The sequence below is a fragment of the Choristoneura fumiferana genome, chromosome 13 (genome assembly GCF_025370935.1).
Source record: "Choristoneura fumiferana chromosome 13, NRCan_CFum_1, whole genome shotgun sequence".
Taxonomy (NCBI): Eukaryota; Metazoa; Arthropoda; class Insecta; order Lepidoptera; family Tortricidae; genus Choristoneura; species Choristoneura fumiferana.
In genome coordinates, this window is record NC_133484.1 from 13138012 (window position 1) to 13157968 (window position 19957).

The 19957-nt window shown below is 35.4% G+C and overlaps 1 protein-coding gene across 3 annotated transcripts in view; it reads left to right on the top strand.

The window, feature by feature from the left end:
- The window catches only part of LOC141434085 (homeotic protein antennapedia-like), a 227255-nt gene that overhangs the window by 132321 nt on the left and 74977 nt on the right, over positions 1–19957 (top strand). Inside the window, exon 1 of one of the 3 annotated variants that reach the window (XM_074096370.1) lies at positions 2559–2998. The exons of the other annotated variants lie outside the window; for them this stretch is intronic. The gene's annotated coding sequence lies outside the window, so the exon portion shown is untranslated. Of the gene's footprint in view, positions 1–2558; positions 2999–19957 lie in introns of those variants that run through there. 3 annotated transcript variants of the gene reach the window in all.

Below are 19957 nucleotides of genomic sequence, written 5' to 3' on the forward strand. Positions count from 1 at the left end.
TCTTCATTAGTTATTAAAGGGAACTTCACGATAAGCACCTCTAGTCCCTCCCACCCTCTTAAATCTAAACCGGTGGGGTGAAAAAATAGAAAAAAAACAGGATGGCAGTAAGTATATTAAACTTTCAAGGAAAACTATAACGGCTAAGTTTTCTTGAGAATTATTAGTAGTTTAAGAGTAAATAGCAGCCTAAGGTATAAAATATACCTAAACTTGGAAGATTCCGTATAAAATACGAAATCCTTACAAAAGTATTACTTAATTTTTTCGTAATGGCTACGGAATCCTATTTTGGGCGTGTCCGACACGCTCTTGGCCGGTTTTTATGTATGTTTATTTGCAAATATGATTCCAAACGCAAGGAAATTCTGATAAATCAGACTGGATATCAGCCCCCCCCCCCTACCCTCCTAACCCCTTCGCAACCATCGTAGTTTATATATCGTTATAATATATTTTTTGTCCGAAAAAAGAAAATCCTTTTATCCTAAAAGCTTTTAATTTATAAAGCAAATGTGATTACGGTATCTTTTTCGAGCATATAAAAGGACCCACACCCAATAAAGGTCATTTGAAGTTATGAAAGGGATTCGCAAACCCTTTGATTCTCCATGGTCGCATAAAGGGCTGCACTACACATAGAGGACATTTCTAATCCGCCCGGCACTTAAGTAAGGGGGCAACCGGGCGTACATTCCCAACCTTCAGTAGTTTTTGGTAGTTTCAGTAGTTTTCTCTGAAACAAAAGTTCGTGCTATCGGTCACCTTTCAACATTATCTTATCAAGATTTAGTCGGCTTTATAAACGATTTACTAAATGCTAATGAACTTCTGGTCTAGATAAAAGGTGTTGAGTATTTTAGATATTTATTTTGTTTGAATTTGGTATTGTAGTCTAGTGAAAGTGACGGGACAGTAGCTATTATAAACTGTTTGTTTATTAGCTTTAAGCCTAATTATTAGCTCTCCAATCTACTTTAATACGGCTTTAAAAAAAAAGTACACAGTAGGACACACCTTCATTTCTAAAATTTTAGAAATCCTAAACTTTATTCATGCAAAGACGCAAACCAGAGCTAGAAAATAAACACATCAACAGCTTTCAAAATATAACTAAGTACATAAGCTCTTCTAAGAATTTAAATCTTATGGTTTAGATATAATTAATTTCTGGTTATAACAGTAGTTAAAAAAATATCCTTCTTAGCAAGGACTCTTTTTGCATCACATGTAGCGCATTGAATAGTACTTATGTATACGTGTACTGCCGTTTCGCACATTTTTTTCCCCGAATGTTTAATTCGGCAAATGTTTCATTTCCCAAGTATCAAATTTCTCCGAAACCAAAAATGTTTCTTAGAATATTTTCTTATGGTTTTATAGAACACAGTAGGTTAGGTTTGTTTTAATAAAAGTTTTAGTTTCGGAGAAATTTGATACTTGGGAAATGGGAAATGAAACTGCGAAAAATATTTTGCCCAAACGGCTGAAAACCACTTATGTACTTATATTTCCGATCATGGAGTACATACATTATAATAGGTAGTATACTGCTTACAGTATTAAATTACAGTATCAAGTACTATACTCGTACACAGTGTATGTGATTTTCCCACTAACGTCGATAAGCCAAAGGCTACTAAAAACACAGGGAAGCTTAAAGTTCCATCTTACAGACTGGCTAAAACCAAATAGTCGTTTCTGGGAAATTGCATACGTTTTTATAATAAAATTCCAAAAAATATTACATATGAAACGGATACAAAATTCAGATCTATTGTCAAGAAGACATTAATATCTAAGGCGTATTATAAAGTTAATGATTATATCATGGACAGGGATATTTGGAAATAATTCCGATCCGCAATAGGGAACCTACTGTGTTAAAAATAAAGTTGTGTTAAATACTTATGATGTATGGATATCATTTAATAATATTGTAAATCTGTTTAAAAAAAAATACACCTCGTTGAGTTTCTTGCCGGATTCGTCTCAACAGAGGTTTTTCCGAAACGGTGGTAGATTTTTTTTGACATTCAGTGCTTGTTATAGCCTAAATTTAATAAAGATATTTTGACTTTTGACTTTGACTTTGACAGGTATGTACTCGTGGACAGGTAGGTATGTACTAAACTTATACTCATCAAATTATCAGATAATGTGTGTTCAAATTCATACCTACGTCAGTTTGTGTTTTTAGGCATGTTTAAGACGAATCTTAAGTTTTTTTGAGTAAAACGCGTATAGTTTATATGGTACTGCTATTATTCATTACATTAGGGATCTATATAAGTAATAAGTAACTATTTTAATTGACTAGAACTCTACAAATACCTACTTACCTATTTAAAATGTTTTAACGCCTAGCCATTTAGCCATTTCGAACTATTTACTCGCATACCTACATAAATCAAGCTACCTACGTGTCCAATACCCAATAAGCATACCCACGTAGACAGATACACTCCAAAGACCTCCCGAGTCTATCCCAACAAAGTTTCCCGAAGAATTTTTAATCATTCGCTTAGGGCGGGCGGGGCGGGCGGGGCGGCCGCTCGGCGTCAGTTCGCGCCGCGCGGCCGACGCGCCGCCCGCCCAGTCACGACCTGGCGTCATGGCACCGCGCGCGACCACCGCTCCCGCCGCCGCCACCAAACACGCGACAACGCGACCACGCGACTAAACTGGCCACCACCGCGACCCAAACTGAATAAATTCGACAAATCATTCTCCTACCTGGACCACTATATAGACAAGTGTTTAACAGTGATTTTATTTTGTTCACTTTACGTTATAGTAGTACAAAATTTGTAATTAAATTAGTATTTTTATTGTAAAGTACAAAATAATGTAACATAAATTTAGCGGCACGGTAGAGGTTTTAGAATACGAATTAATACAGGGTCAGTTTTGTATGAATTCAATGTGATTGTAGTTTAAGGCGCTTTATCGAAATTGATTAATACTGTTCACAACATAAACAGTCGAGATATCTGAGGTAAGTTTTTCATAAAAACGCTTGTGATTATTTACAACGAGCCTTTTTTTAAACACAGAAGTACAGTAACGTGAGTGTGTGTTTTGTGAGCAAGAAAATATTCATTTTTTTTAAATGAAGACGGTGTTGTGTTTTATATGCCTAATATTTTAACGCTTCGTCGAAATTAAAGGAATGATTGTGATTATTAAACGAAACACATAAAAACATTACTCATGCCAATTCTCGCCAGTGTCAAAACAAAGCGTAACGGCTCGTAAATCTCAACTTTCTCAGTGATTCCCTCATATCAGCACTCGAACTCAAATGCAGAGAGCATACGTATTCCGGTTTCGAAAGACGAGATACAACTATGATTTAAATCCGGTGGCGACGCTAAATCACGCGAAGTGGCAGAGGCGAGCCGGCGACAAGACTTCGCCGGGCGCAATCCACAAATTGTTTATCCCGCGCCTAACGATTTAAATATAGCACGAACAAATGCCGATCGTAAATTGAACGCAATTGTTCCCAGTCAAATAATGAAACTTAGCAGCAACCAGCCGATGCACCTACCAAGTCCAAAGTTTGATTAATCTCGCACGTTCTAATTTCAGAATTTGTAGTTAATATTCTCAATGTTTATAAAGTTCGAAATTAAATTTCCAACTTCCGAAGCATCAACAAAGATTAACATAACAAGTTTCAGTGTAAAATTTTACGAGAGAATTTCCGTGACAAGCGGAAGCAATGTTTTCTTACCTAGTGACTATAAATATAAAGCAGCACTATAAAACGGCGACAAGGCGGCATGGTTTCGAACTAAGCAAACGTATACAAATTTGAATTCTCACATACACATTACCTAATTTGCAGCTTAATGTTTCATTAGCGGCATTCAAAAACCATGGGAAAAATCTAGAGCGCCAGAAAAAGTCGTAGATATACAGCATTATCTCGTCTACTAAATAAACAATGACTTTTGACACGAAACAGTTTTAGATTACGATGCTTCTAACTCTTCTATTTAAAATCAAGTAGGTAGTTAAACTAGTGATCTTTTACAGATATAATACTATTAATTAAAAGTACTGACCTTTGCTAGCTTTAAATTATTTTTAAGCTAAATATCTTCAATCTTTTGACACTCCTAGTTATACGGTAAGTATTGCTTTTAAAATCGTGGTTTACTTTTGTCAATAAAGGACAATTACTTACTTAGTAATGGTAACGAAATTGTTCTTACAACTGTTTTTTAATTCCATTGCCCCTAAAACAACATTGTAAATCAATTACGGCTTTTTAACACTGAAGTATACGAAAATACTAAATCATATTCGGACCTTTTATCACAAAAGACATTAGTTGACTTACGTCTTTTTACAGCCTAACGGTGCACATTGCGTCCCAAAACGGTAACAACTACAATGGCTTGCGCAAGGCATTCTGTTTTGTCCACGATTTTTCGTGAATACTGCAGCAAATTGTTATTTCTATTGTAAACGGGGTGGTCGTAGAAAGCGAGTCTTATTCAATTTTTTTAAAAGAGAAATCTGTGCATGTTTAACTTTTAAAAACTCTGGCTTCTTAGAAGTACCTGCTCTACTTATGAATTGATATAGGTAAATGCTACGAAGCCAACTGTGTGTTAGAAATGGAGAACAAGTTTCAAATTTTGTAGCTGTTGTTGCGTTATGCTGTCACACAGTGATATTTTTAAATGGAGTTTTAATTGGCGCAAGAAATAGCTAGGTTTCGTAATATGTATCCTTCATGCCGTTTCTATAAATTATATGGGACTTGTTGGATAGGTGTTTAAAATATGTGTTCAGTTTAGACTCGATACGGGTGGCTGAAAAATCTGCTTAAATTTATCAATCCTCCTAAAATTATAAATGAAAAAGTTGCTATTGGAATGGACATAAAAAATAACACAGTTCCCGCAGGATAGTACTAAATGAATTATTCGGGAAAATAAAAAACTTACTTGCTCTTTTGCCTACAACTAATCAACAATTGCGTCGGTACGCGGTACTTACCTTAAAATAATCAATATTGTAAATTTTCTTGAAATTTATTTTAACGTATTACATAGCTCTATTTTTTTAAAAATCTTTAACATATTTTGTATATAACTTCCCCAATTAGGCACCACTTAATGTAGGCTCAATCGAGCTATACTAATAGCTCTATTATAGTATTAATTAAATTAATAACAAGTAAGAAACAGGTATTACTACTGATCTACATCAGTAAGATTAGTCTGACAACCTTAACCTAGTTTTTTTTTATGCCCCTGTCAGGTTTCCTGTCCTGTCGTGTCTAAACTTCATAAATGTCTTTACAATTTCGATACACTTTCGAAACGGAGCCGAAATAGTTTTATTTGAATGTATGCAATGCAATCTTATTGTGCAACTTTTATTTTCAAGTTTTTACGATAAATACTATGGGTAATATTTATATGGTAAAATGTTTTCCGCTTATGTATTTTGAATTATTTGCTAGTATCTCTGAAAAAAAAAACTAAATTGATATTTTATAGATAAAGGCATTAGGACGATAAATCATATTGTATGATACTTAATAAATTATTCAATTGTATTCGAGAATTTAATTTCTTCATTGCATTGTTCATTTCTTCTTTTGATAGTCACACAAGCCGACATTCGATACATTGTTTTTAGTTTATAAGTATTTTATAATATAAAAAAAATCATTACCATAATTCGTAAGAACAGAAAAGAATTTTTAAATCGTAAATTAAGGCCGTCTTATCTTGTCTTCTAAATTGAATCACACTACGAAAAAAGTAATAACATATTCGCGTTTAAAAACAGAAAAAAAAACAAATGAGCTTCACCGCAACAGCAGCTAGTGCTGTGCCTGGGCGTGACATAAATCATTCTTGAACCGAGTAATTAAAATACTGGTCTACGCCAGAATCAGGCGTTTCGAATTTACGCCGCTAGCCGAAAAACATGAAAGTGATATTGCGCGAGCATTCACAAATATGGAAATAGTGGACTGCAATTGAAATATTGTTTTGGATCTACAGTTGCGTTGTTTTTGAGCTGATACGTGTTTTGAGGATTTGTGAATTAGTTAGTGTCGATGGTGATATATAGCGGCTCTATTTTATTACCGATGCTCAAAATCTTTGTTGGAAAAAACTCAGCATCGAATCGAATCGATGATAAGTAAGCTCGATTGACTCATCCGTCGGCGTGTCACACGATTACGATGTAATTGGTCACGATAAACTTTATTACGTTTTAAGTATAAATAATGAAGCACGGAAGCATCTTGTACGGCGGTAGCTGGCGTCTCAGTAATTACAGTCCAAGTTCAACGTAATAAGCACTTACTTGAAACTAACGTGTTTCTTTTCTGGCATAATTTTATTAAAAACATCCATTCATCTTTTTGACCACAAGTGAAGTTTTAAATGGATCAGTAGAAAGCGCACACAGAGACGTATTAGAATTTTACTTTTTGTGGAACCGCATAAATACTTTTCTTACTATATCCTATACATTTAATTTGTTTTTGCTCTTTTTTTAGATACATTTATGGTTGTTTGAAGTTGGTAGGTATCTTTAGTGGCTTTCATTCAAGATGACGACTTTAACGCGTTACATTTTGATCATTGAAGCACTATATCGAAAATACAAACTGAAATATAGATGACAGAAAAACTAGAAAAATAAGATCAGCGCTGGGAATCGAACCCAGGTCCTCGGCATTCCGTGCCGTGTGCTATAACGCTACACCACCGCTGGACAACGATACACACACGAATTTCTCCTATGCACCTCATATCTCAGCTTGTGTTGTTTCTTATTTAGCCACTTAAGCACTTGAGATATGAGGTGCATAGGAGAAATTCGTGTCTGTATCGTTGTCCAGCGCTGGTGTAGCGGTATAGCACACGGCACGGAATGCCGAGGACCTGGGTTCGATTCCCAGCGCTGGTCTTATTTTTCTGGTTTTTCTGTGCGTGCATCTATATTTCAGTTTGTATTTTCGATATAGGTTTTACGGGATGACCGTAAAAGTAACAAAAAATTTGGAATTGAAATAAAAAATACAAAAAGATTCCAAAAAACCAATCTTCATTGAAGCACTTTCGGTATTCAGTTGCACTTACCCAGCCCTTGACTGAAACTGGCTGGCACTGGCTGAATATTCTGAAAACGTTTTGGGATCGGTACCTACCTTGTATTATTAAAAAAAAACCACGCATAATTTTGAACCAAACGGTAAACCAGCCTGACTGCTCCGCTCCATGATACTGTATTATTGTACATAATATCTTTAGAGCTACGTATGATTGCCAACTGTCGTGTCAATACCACAGTAAAATGTGAGTAAAAACAAGTTCAAAGTTTCCACTAATATCTAATGAGATAATAAATCAATAGTTACAAAAAATAAAAAATAAAAGCCCGTTAATAATTATGTGGTTGTCTTCGATTTTTTTATCTGTAAGTAATCATTGCATTTGAAGGTGTAAATGTAATGAGTGGCAAAAATATACGTTTATCATCAACCCAAATTTTCTTTTATCCCTGCGCCGACCGAAATTCTAAAATCAAATGATCCGGTGATCTTTAAAAAGGCCGTAAAACAACCAATTACGCTGTTATAATCTCAATATGCCAATTAAGGTCAGCATTACGACTGTGTAAACGGCGTGGCAGCCGTAAGTGCGTCGTAAAGCGGGATTTAATGGCCCGGTTCGAGGGATTCCCTGCGAGCTATGAACTTTTACGTCGACGAACTTGTTAGGTTAGGTTAGTTTGCGGGATTAACATTATTTTTGACAGAATTTTAAAAAATGCTGTAGGTAATTTGAGTGTAACCGATCGATGATATTTTTTTGTTCGATAGTGCATAAATGCGGTTTTATTTAATAATTATCAAAATTCGTTAGTTTTTGATCATTTTTAAGTCGATTGATATTTAAAAAAAAAAAGCTAAAAATGTCACGTGTTTTTCAAATTTATATATTTTTAAGTAAACAACAGGCATGGTTTTAGTTCGTGGCAATGCAAATGTTTACTGTTGCTAGTAAGGATTGTCTCATAATTAAGTAATTATGTACGTACTCGTAGACAACTGGGGTATTGCGTGACAGGCTTAGGAATGCTTGTTCTAAGATAGTTAAGCAGACACTCGTACAATTACAAACATAAATCAACCACTTATTACAACTAAAACAGACAATACTCTATGTAAAACAATTAAACACGACAGTAAATCTATATAAATATAACTTTATAACTAAAAGTCACTGACCATTACACTAATAAAGTGAGACATTTTTATAATACGATATTAATCAAGCTTATTCATTTATTGCTATTATAAATTCAATAAAATAAAACTAGAATTATTTAAATCTATTTTGAAATTATGGTCATAGAATGACTGATTTTATTGCTGCGTTATTTTATTGTCTCGTAAACTTAAAAACTTTAGGTATTGGGTGTTTATAGATTTTGACGTTGATCGCTATCCGAAGCACCTGTTTTGGTGTTTTACATACAAATATGTTAATTCCAAAGCATTCTAAAAGCAAGATTGCTTTTAGATCGTAAACAATTGAATATGAATATGCTTAGCCTTAAAAATAAATTGTTAAAAATTACTAATCTGAGAATAAAACGACCAACATCTTTTTTTCTTGAACGGCGACAGTCTTTTTATAATATTTATTACCTGTTGTTAAGTTCATAATATTACATTTCGTATAAAGCGTATTTGTTCTGATATAATATTGTAAATACACATTATTAGACTAACATCTGTCTGTACCTACCTACTAGTAAGTACATACAAAAATCTGTTTGATTTAAACATTTAAACAAACAACCTCAAGCCCCCTTTATAGCTCGTATACATTCTTAGTAGCCAAAAGCACCGATTTCTAAAATCGCTCCCGCAATCCAAGAAACTGCGCAAAGCGGCATAAGTAAGTAAAGAACATTTTAGAGCCTGCTTGCTATGCAGGGCGGCGCGGCCGGCCCTGATTTTTGCCGTTGTCGACACCGAGCGAAATGTATTAGTGGATTTAATGCCTACGAAATAAGACCGATCGAAAGCGGAGAGTTCGGTGTTGCGGAGTTACTGTGTTTTGCTATGTGGTCTTGTTTTGAATTGCGTTTGTAATTGCTGCCTTCGTTTTATTTTAGTCGTTAAGAAGTATTTTCAGCAGCGTTCCTTAAATACGCAATCTTAGATTATATTATATGACATATTATAATCTAAGTACCTACGCAATAATTAAAATTTGCAATTTTGCCTAATCTATCAAATTCTTATAGCAGTTTTTTAATATCATCTATTATTATATTACAACTAATCTATATGCATTTTAATAAAGTACCTACAATATTTTTTGATCACCTGCCTAAAACAAATTATTGTATGGACATAATTGTGACCATACCAGGGGCAGGAATAAATAGGTAGGAAGTGCCGACCTTATCACTTCAAGCGATCTATGTCAGCGAGCCATAATTAAAAACCTAATGAGTCATTAGTAATGGGAATTGCTTACAGAAATTAAACACGAAATCTGACATTTCGATCAGCAGTATGCGAAAATTTATGTTATTATGTGGCATGCGATCTGTGACCTACTGTATAATATACTAAAACGTATCATATCATATCTATTGAGGATTTTGATGTATTTTACCGCTTTATATCGACTTGTAGCAATTAACAGTGTATCACTATGGAAGGGTCCTAGCACAAGATATCCTAGGACATTATCACAGGACCCAGTTTTAGGTAACTTTTCTGTAATTGGAATAAACACTTTTTTACTTTGAATGTAAGTAAGGAAAGTCCCTAAGCGCATTTTGTTTTTTTATTACGTAAGTATTATCCATTTTAAATATTTTTATTACTGAAAAAGTTAACTATGACTTGTGTTGTGTTGTGGTTTATTTTGGCAGTGCGTGTGTGCTGTGTATTTTAATAAATCTTATATTTCATTGAGCAAGCGTATTGCTAAAAATTGTTAGAAATAGAAGCGCTTCTTAATTTAAAACGCAGGAGACTTTTGATAGTTGCGCTAGATGGCACCACACGCCACTATCGACGTATGCAAATTATATCCTCAAACTGCTTCAAAAATTAACGTCTACCTACTTACTGTCCTCCACGGCTGCTACTGCTTTATGTAAACTTTTAGTTTGTCTACCTAATAAACAGTTCTTTCTCTTCACCTTGAGTACTGCTAATCTTACATTAAGCAGAAACTTAATAAAAACTTGTACGCTTAAAATACTATGGACTTATTCGTATAGTGTAGCTAGTTATACAGCGACCCGGCGTCAAGTGACGGTGTCGGAAGGCGTCGGAAGCGGGGGTGGGAAACGAGATGCCCGTATACCTAACGCTGCACCATACACGTAAAAACTACGAGTACATACAATAACAATACAGCTTTAGAAGCTGAGCTGAGTAACGCCAGATTAGGTGTAAGAAAATTCTGATCAGATCTCTAAAAACCGCGGTGGTCTAGTGGGTAGACCTATGGCCTCTCAAACAGAGAGAGGATCGTGGGTTCAAATCCAGGCTCGCATGTCTGAGATTCATGTACATGTGCGAAAATACATTTAATTTGAAATTTACCGCGACCAACAGATTTTAACCAACTTCAAAGAAGGAGTTCTCAATGCGGTTATATATTTGGGTTTTATTTTGATTATACGTAGGTAAATATAATAATTGATTTAAAGAAAAAAACGACTTCAGAGAACTACCTTAAGAAAATTTAAATAGAGAAGAGTCTTTAGTCCTCTCTATTAAAATTTTCTTGAGGTAGTTTTCTGATGGCGGTTTTTTTTACCATCAAATCAATTATTATTCACTTGATTCAAACACTCCTTTTATAGGCAATAGGTAAACTCGTCACTACTTTGAAAAGAATCTCATATCTCAAATCAAAACGTCAAAAAAAATTACACTTAAAATAAATTCACATAAAAATCATCTATTTTGGGGTACGAGTTTTTATTAGTGACTCTTAAAATAGTTTTGTTTCTAATAATATATATCGGATACATTTTAAGCCTTTTTACCTTTTAATGCATGCACTGTTCTTAGTCTACGCGATGGTTCGATATGACTTGCAAAACGGACTAACTGCACGATGCAACAACGAGACTGCATATTAACATTCACGAATAATATTTGAATACTTAATATTTGCTTGCATTTTTGAAAGGAAATAACGCAGGTTGCAAGAACTTGGAGCTTGAACATTTTTCATTACTTTCATTTTTAACCCCGTCGCAAAAACAGGGGTGTCAAGTTTGACGTCAATGTCTGACTGACTGTCTGTCGATCTGTCCGTCTGTCTCTGTCTATCTGTGCCATCGTAGATCTTAAACAAATAGACCAGTTTAGCTGTGGTTCACGGTAAAGGAAAACGCGAGGAAGCCTGCACAAACCTGCGAAGCAATTCAGTAGTGTGTGTGAAGTACCCAATCTGCCCCGGGCCCGCGTGGGAACTACAACCCAAGCCCTCTCATTCAGAAACAATGCCAGTGCCCAGCAGTGAGACGTTTATGTTGGGATGATGATGATGATAATGTACTCTTTGTAAAACGCTCACTATTTCCACAAATCGCACTAACAGCTAGCAGCGATCGCAGCAATACCTGCCTACTAAAATTTGTATTCAACTCCTTATACGTCCAAGATAACCACTTCCCAGCCCCGAGGTACACGCGTTACTAATTTTGGATTCTATACTAATTGACACGAATATATACCTTTGTGAGCCGCTGGGAACATCCGCACATTATGCACTCAAATTACGGCGCGTGCTTTCGATGCCACATGACGATTAGATGATAAAAAACGCGTCTTCCGTTAAGGAATCAGTTTGGATATTCTTTTTACTTTTTGTCTTTGAAAAGGCTTAATTTTACTTCAAACTTTTACTTTTTTTTTAAATGACTTATCGATAAGAGCTAATAATATTTCCTATTAACCTATATATCATATAGATAGAGGAATTCACTGCCAATGTGTGTTGCCAGTGATGACATACGGATCCGAGACGTGGTGCTTCACTATAAGTCTTATAAATAGGCTCAGAATTGCTCAGCGAGCTATGGATAGAGCTATGCTTGGGGTTTTCTACGGGATCGAATCAGAAATGAGGAGATACGTAGAAAAACAAGGGTCACCGACATAGCCAAGCGAATTGGCTCGTTGAAGTGGCAATGGGCAGGCCATTTAGACGACCAGATGGCCTAGTGGTTAGAGAACCTGACTACGAAGCTTGAGGTTCCGGGTTCGATTCCCGTGTCGGGGCTGATATTTGTATGAAAAATGCGAATTTTTGTTCTCGGGTCTTGGGTGTTTAATTTGTATTTAAGTATGTATCTATCTATATAATTATATTTATCCGTTGCTTAGAACCCATAACACAACCTTTGCTAAGCGTACTTTGGGACTACGTCAATTGGTGTGAACTGTCCCGTGATATAGCACGGAGAACAGATGGTCGTTGGGGCTGAAAGGTTCTCGATTGGAGACCGCGGATCGGCAAGCGCACCGTAGGATGCCACCAACGAGATGGACGGATGACCTGGTTAAAGTCGCGGGTTGACGGTGGATGCAAGCCGCTTCCAACCGAGGCAACTGGAGATCTATGGGGGAGGCCTATGTCCAACAGTGGACGTCCTATGGTTGCTATGACGATGATGATGAGAGGAATTCACTAATAAATGATAGTGAATGATGATGATGAATATAAAACATTAAAAGACGCCTTCGAAAGTTTAAACTTCTCAATCCTTCCTTTTGACCAACTAGAATTGAAAACATCGGAATTTAAAATACGTCTAGCTAAATTAATATGTGTCTTCTGATATAATTCACTGTTGTGCAACATCAAAAAATTACGTGTCATAAAAATATATGAGACTTTGATTAGAAAAATTGCTTTGGTCTCCAATTAAGAGTCGAGCCACACACGACGGCCGAATCTCAGCAAGTTTCGGCTACATTGTACTTTCGGTATTCGGCGTGCCCATTACATTAGTCACGCAGCATCGTAAATGATCGAAAGAAATGGAGATAGTAGTACTATTTCCGGCTAAAACCGAAAAACATATCCCTCGATTTTCAGTTCATCTGCATGATTTTCAGTTTTATTTAAGCGATTCCTAACTGATGTTTTGAACATAGAGAAATTAACCAGTACAGTGGAAGTATCAAACAATTTATGTAAAAAAAAACAAACGAATTACACAATTGCTGTACTATGATTGGCCGACTTTAAGTCAAGTAGCACCCTAGCAAGCAGAGGTTATCGATGCCTGTAGTAAATATAATAAAACTCACTCAAAGAAAAAATATCGTAAAATAATGCTATAGCAACTACGCTACAAGTTTTACATTGCTAAAATACGAGCATTGCAATAACCACTCTACATGACATTACATGACATGGTTTTACATGACATTTCGTATTCGAGTTAGAAAATTGTAGGTATAGACAGTTTCGTCACAGCTCGACAATAATCATAATTCCTATATTCATTCCCAAAATCCCGGTACCTTAAAGGTCGAGGTCGCGCTAAGAGACCGAATCCGTCGCCCGCAGCAATCTTAACCAAACAAATTTAGAAGGCGATCACTTTAAATTGCCCCCCATTTCTTACAGTCACTTTCGAATCCGCAATCATTATTTAATACTAACACGGGCTTATAACGATACCTTTGGGATCGCGGACGTTTTTAGTTCTTTTTCGGCGAAACTTTCGTGCTGGCCGGTGCGAGGCGAAACGGTATAGTTTAAATTGGTTTTGTTTCTAATTTCTGAACGTTTCTTGTGCTTAGGTATCTAGTTTCGTGTTACAATTTGTAAATGCCTACGGTTTTGATTTATGTTTTGAAAGGAATGTTGTAACTTAGTTTTAGTCGAGCGTTTGTTTTCGTTTTTATGTGTATCATTTATTTTTCTTTACAAATTGCAATTAAAATAAAAACTTTACGTTAAAAAATTTAACAGTACATTCCGCCTTGCCAAAGTATGTTTAAGTATTTACCAGTTAAATTTAAAACATTATAAAAATATATTTCTAACCAATTTTAACTTCTTAAAACAAACAAGTGTTTTTTTAAAATGACTAAAACCAGTAGCCCACAGGGCCCTAATGCGCTCTTATCGGGGCGATCGTCGGCGCTCTTTGCCACTTAAAGCGACGCTATTTATAACTCGAAGACGGATTGGTTCAACCATCTGTCACTTTGTATGCTCTTAATTCAAATACTGCGATGGTTGTGGTTTTGTTTTTTAACCGACTTCGAAAAAAGATGGAAGTTCTATGTTCGACCATGTGTAGGTATTTTAACTTATAAACTGAATGTTAATGCTTTAGGCCACTTTAGGATTAGTGACCCAAGCCACGAAGAAAGAGTTTACCTAACACATTCTTGCAAGGTTAGATATGCTGAATGAACGTTTGCATAATGAAACCGTAAATAAAGATGAACAGTCGAACCATTTGATTCCTAACCCACCGTAGAACGCTCTCACAGTAACTGTCATACATAATGAATTCCCTTGTGAAGCAATACGACGTCGCTATGACTTTTTCTACGAGAAGGTTCCACAGTTGGTCACCACTCATTTGGTTTGATAGTACCTTATCCTACCTTACAAATATTAAAACTGAAAAAGTCTGTGAAGATGTTTCGATGTTTGTTTTTTAATCATGCAATAACAGCTCGGCGGATTTTGATATCATTTGACACACACGGATAGTTATGTCGTTCCCAAAAATAAAAATAGAAAAGAGAAAGAACCAATAAACGAATTCTTTGCAGACAATATCTCAGAAGTTTTTACATTATTTTGTAACTATTTTAGTAGGTACGTGAAGTTTTAATAGTCTGAGACCTGAGTTTTGTGATTGTTTAGTTTATGCTTTACGGGCTTTAGAATTATTGCAAACCTAAATGACTGTTGCTGTTTTTTTTTTCACTGAACATAGGTACAGAATGAATAAATTCTAATTTTTTGTCGAATGCTATATGTATTTTTTTTATTTTTTTTATTTGACTGGATGGAAAACGAGCAAATGGGTTTCCTGATGGTAAGAGATCACCACCGCCCATAAACATCTGCAACACCAGGGGTACTGCAGACGCGTTGCCAACCTAGAGGCCTAAGATGGGATACCTCACGTGCCAGTATATATAGTTTAATGTATATTTATCTACTCTTCTTTGAATTGGGTAAAAAGAATAAACAGTTCCAGTACCTAAACCACATGTCTAACTTAACTTTTGGTATCTTAATAATGCTTCTTCAAATGAGTTTCTTTATTGTAATAGAGCGCGTACTTATGTTGTGAGAACATGACCAAATCGAGTACGATCCCGTCATAGACGGGCATTCATTAATGCCAGATGTTACGCTATGTCGTATGCCACTTGATCTTATCGCTCGCTACTGGTTCACATACCTAAATAGAACGCGGATTTATTTCAATATTTTGTTTATGATTCAAGTACGTAAGGTAGTACCAGTCTTCATAAATTTGCAGTTCTAATAAATAATTACCTAGAATTTTGATTTCTGAGCCGTAATTTTTTATGCAAATCTTGAGGTATTTTTTATGTTGAACTCTGAACTAATTATTTTATTCTTCTTGTTTCAGGTACGTTCATACGTTGAAGTTTGATTGGTATTTAAAATGCCTTTATTAGTTTAGGTAAGTAACACACAAAAGTAAAAATATAAAATTACTGCAAATGGAGGAAATTAAGTAAATATTAACACTTGTCACTTCTAAAACGAATGCCTGGGTAACTGTCAACCGTAAGTTACCGAGGCGTAAATTTTATAAGTGAACAGGCAAATTTACAATAAGAAACTTTTATAACATTAATAAAAAAAAATATTCGAAAAGTACTATTTCTTTGTGACTACAGCTAGTACCTACCTTTTTCCATCCATTTCTTTTTTAGGAGACAGGCATAAAAGAAAGAAAGAAATAAAATAATTTATTTATAGCAACACAGTGATACATTACCAATACATACATATACAATTAAGGTATAGTTTCTTACTACGTGTGTGCAGGATTACTTTTTTGGTAGCAAGTTTTTTAAATGTTAAGGCTTTCAAGTGTATTTTTGTCTTAAAGTAATATGTAATTGTTTTAAGTGTGAACCACTAGCCAAAACAAATTGTTAAGTGAATTAGAACTATCAGAGCGGAGTTTGTTTGTCAACCGAGGTCTATAGCATTGCAAACTTTATTCCTCGGAAATTCGATAATTTTTTCAACAAAATGTGATCTATAAATTATCTATCTTATACGCCGTTAGCAATAGAGTCATTTTCAGATATTTTTTATCATAATTTTTCTCACATAAATAACTCACTTACGTATTATTCGACAATGACGAAATAAATAATAATTAATGCTTATTACAAACGACATTGCCCATTATAAACTACAATATGACACTACCTTTGCTTATTTGTAATTATCGCACATGTAAATTAAATAAAAAGTTTAAAAGTAATGTATTTCATCAAATCGTGAATCATCACATCCGCAGGATTCCATCTTGACATAGGCTCCCCCATAGCCCTCTAGTTGCATCCACCGCGAACCCGCCGCTTTAACAGGTCTCCTTATCTTAGTTAGAACTTTCGGCCCCAACAGATACGTTCTCCTCCTATATGGCCTGGCTATTGCCACGACTTCAACGAGCTAAGTTTGTTTGGCCATGTCGATAAATGACATTATTCTTCTACATATCTCCTCATTTTGACATTCGATGAGTAGGAAATTCCGAGCTCTCCATCCATAGCTCGCTGAGCAACTCTGAGCCTATTTTATAAGGCTATAGTGAAGCACCACGTCTCCGATCCATATGTATTGTCATCACTGCAACACACATTGGTTTAAAAAGACTTTGTCTTAAGGCACTAAGGAATTTTGAACGAAAAGACATTGCTGAGTTTTCCAAACGGTGCCCATCTGTGTTGGATTCGACGATTGGTCAATCTTCTCGAAGTTGAACTTACCTAATTTGACGGTTTTTCCTATGTATACATATGCGTCAACAACTTCAAGAACCAAATTTTCAACCAAAATAGGAGTAGACACCTGTTCTTGACACTCGATTGAGGTTTTCGAGTAGCGTACTGAGTTCTTCCATCGACTTTGCCATAACCACGATATCGTCGGCAAACCGAAGGTGAGTGATGTATTCGCCGATGAGATGCCTAGTCTTTTCCATTCCAGAAGCTTGAAGGCGTCTTCGAAAGCGGCAGTAAACAGTTTCAGAGATATGACATCTACGTATCTTACGCCTGTTTTCAAAGGAATCGCATTCGAATTCTGTTCGTGTACTCGGACCGACATAGTGGCGTTGTTATACAAACACTTTAACACTTCGATATACCAATAGTCGCTGGAGAAACTCAAGCACCGCTCACGTTTCGACCGAATTAAAGGCTTTCTCGTAATCCACAAACGCTAGACATAGTGGCAAGTTATACTCTTCGGTATTCTGTATGACTTGCCGCAGCGTATGTATGCGGTCTACGGTACTATAAGCCTTTTTGGAACCCGGCTTGTTCAGGTGGCTGGAAGTCATCGAGCCTGCGTTCGAGACGATACTTGCGACATAATTAGAGTTAGAGTAACCGTTTCGGTATCAGAAATTTCATTTATAGGCGTCAGTTCCTTTGTAGGCGATGGTTCCAATATTGGCGATGTGCCTACAGAAAGTGACGGGTTGAACGGCGACACTACTTTCTTTACCTAGATTTTACATCGCATCACGCTCTAGATCAATAGCTCGCCTTTTTTCTCCTCTCTGTGTATTTGTATTTTTATTTTTATGTGCAATAAAGAGTTTACATACATACAAACATGATTCCGTACTGTGTGATGTTTCTACATTTGCAGAAGATATAACTGGGGCATTAGTTTATTATATTATCCTCGTAAAACGTACACCGACCAGATCGGCGGCATATTGAAGAGAGGCTATATAGGTTAGAAGTACCCGAAAGCGTCGAGCATGTATGAGGAGTGATGAATGTGGATGAAGCGAGAGAACTATGTCAGAATAGAAGCGTATGGCGCTCTATTGTCTCTGCCTACCATACAGGGAATAAAGCGTCACGTATATGTATGTATGTATGATATTTTATTCCATAAAAATAAATAGAAAATAAAATTTGAGACGTAAACGGTGTTAACTTAAATGAGTTCCGTAGAAGAAGGTGACATATGCACAAGTGAAGTCGACAACGCGTGTCTGTTCCGGCGTAAATGGTTACAAGTGCTCTTACAACTCTGAAATTCTATCTAGTTTCCATCGATTAAAGGTACATAACTATATACATCGTGCTTATTAAAACTTTTTCTGATCGTGAAATCTATATAAAACTTTTATTGCTAAGATCATAATACGTTACGAATGTTTTTTTTCCGTTTTATATTGATTTACTATAAATAAAGTTCTAAGAGGTAATATGCTACCTTTTACTCCGGAATCTAACGGCAGAAGCACTTAAACCGTAAAAACATAAAAACACACTCACTATTATTTTTAAATAGAAGAAATAGCTAATTACGTCTTTCTCAACCATGATGACTATCCTCTTTTGGACCATTTGTAATTAAATCATTAATTTCACTTGTATTTCGTTGATTCGTTGGTCTAGTGCCAAGTTTATAAGTCGTCTCGAGCGACGATTCGTTTTATTAGGAGTTAAATTCATGCCCACAAAATTAACATAAAATTTATAAAGAAACCCACACCAAAGAAAACGTGCCAAAAATAACATAAAGTAATAAAGCGTGTCATCTCCCGCGAAGACCGGGTGACGACTGACGATAGAACCCCGCACGCGCCCCTCCGCGGGCGAGGCGACCGGCGTGTAAAGTTCTATCGAGATGTATAACTTTCTTACGTCGAGCTCATATCACATGGAACTTTTTTAGGGTTGAAATCTCAAAAAGTACTTGGATTTGAGAAATAATTTATATACAGAAATGAAGCTGGAGAATAGCTTTTAAAAGTAAACAATAAAATCAATTTATCATTATTATCATAGAAAATTTTCGTCGCAAAAGTACTATTTCTTTGTGACTACAGCTAGTACCTACCTTTTTCCATCCATTTCTTTTTTAGGAGACAGAAAGGCATAAAAGAAAGAAAGAAATAAAATAATTTATTTATAACAACACAGTGATACATTACCAAGGTTACATACATACATATACATATCTCTAGGTATATACTTGTGTTCTCTGTACTGTTTACTGTATTGGTGTGCAATAAAGAGTTATTGTATTGTATTGTATTGTATACTTAAGGTTAAATACTTCTTTTACGTGTGGTGCGACTTTTAGGTGTCATTTTTGTCTCCAAGTGAAAAAAATGGACATTTGTATTATACAGCGTGTATATTTGATACTACCTCAAACTGTAACCAGACGAAGATTTAAGTGCTGTGAACCGATATCAAAACAAATTGTTAATTTTGAATTAACTACCAGAGCGGGAGCGGGGTGCGCCAAAGTTCATATAAAATTGCAAATTCGATTATTGAATCATCGAAAATGTATCTCATAAAATTTTAGATCCTAATGATCATTATAAATTTTTATTTTAGTCAATACTCATTGGAACTCCGAATTTATTATACTTATAATTTCATTCCACATAAATACCTCTATTACTTTAATTTATGTATACATTCACTATTCAACATATTGATTTCAGACAATAACATTTGGTATTATATTATTATATATTTTAAAATATACCTTTGCTTATTTATAAGTTATCCACGCAAGTAAATTCAAAATAAGAAGCTAAAAAAAAACAAAAAAGCCAGAAAAGCCAGTTAGGTAAGAACTGTGACCTTCACAAAACCTTAATGCTGCCAAAAATGGGTTAGGTT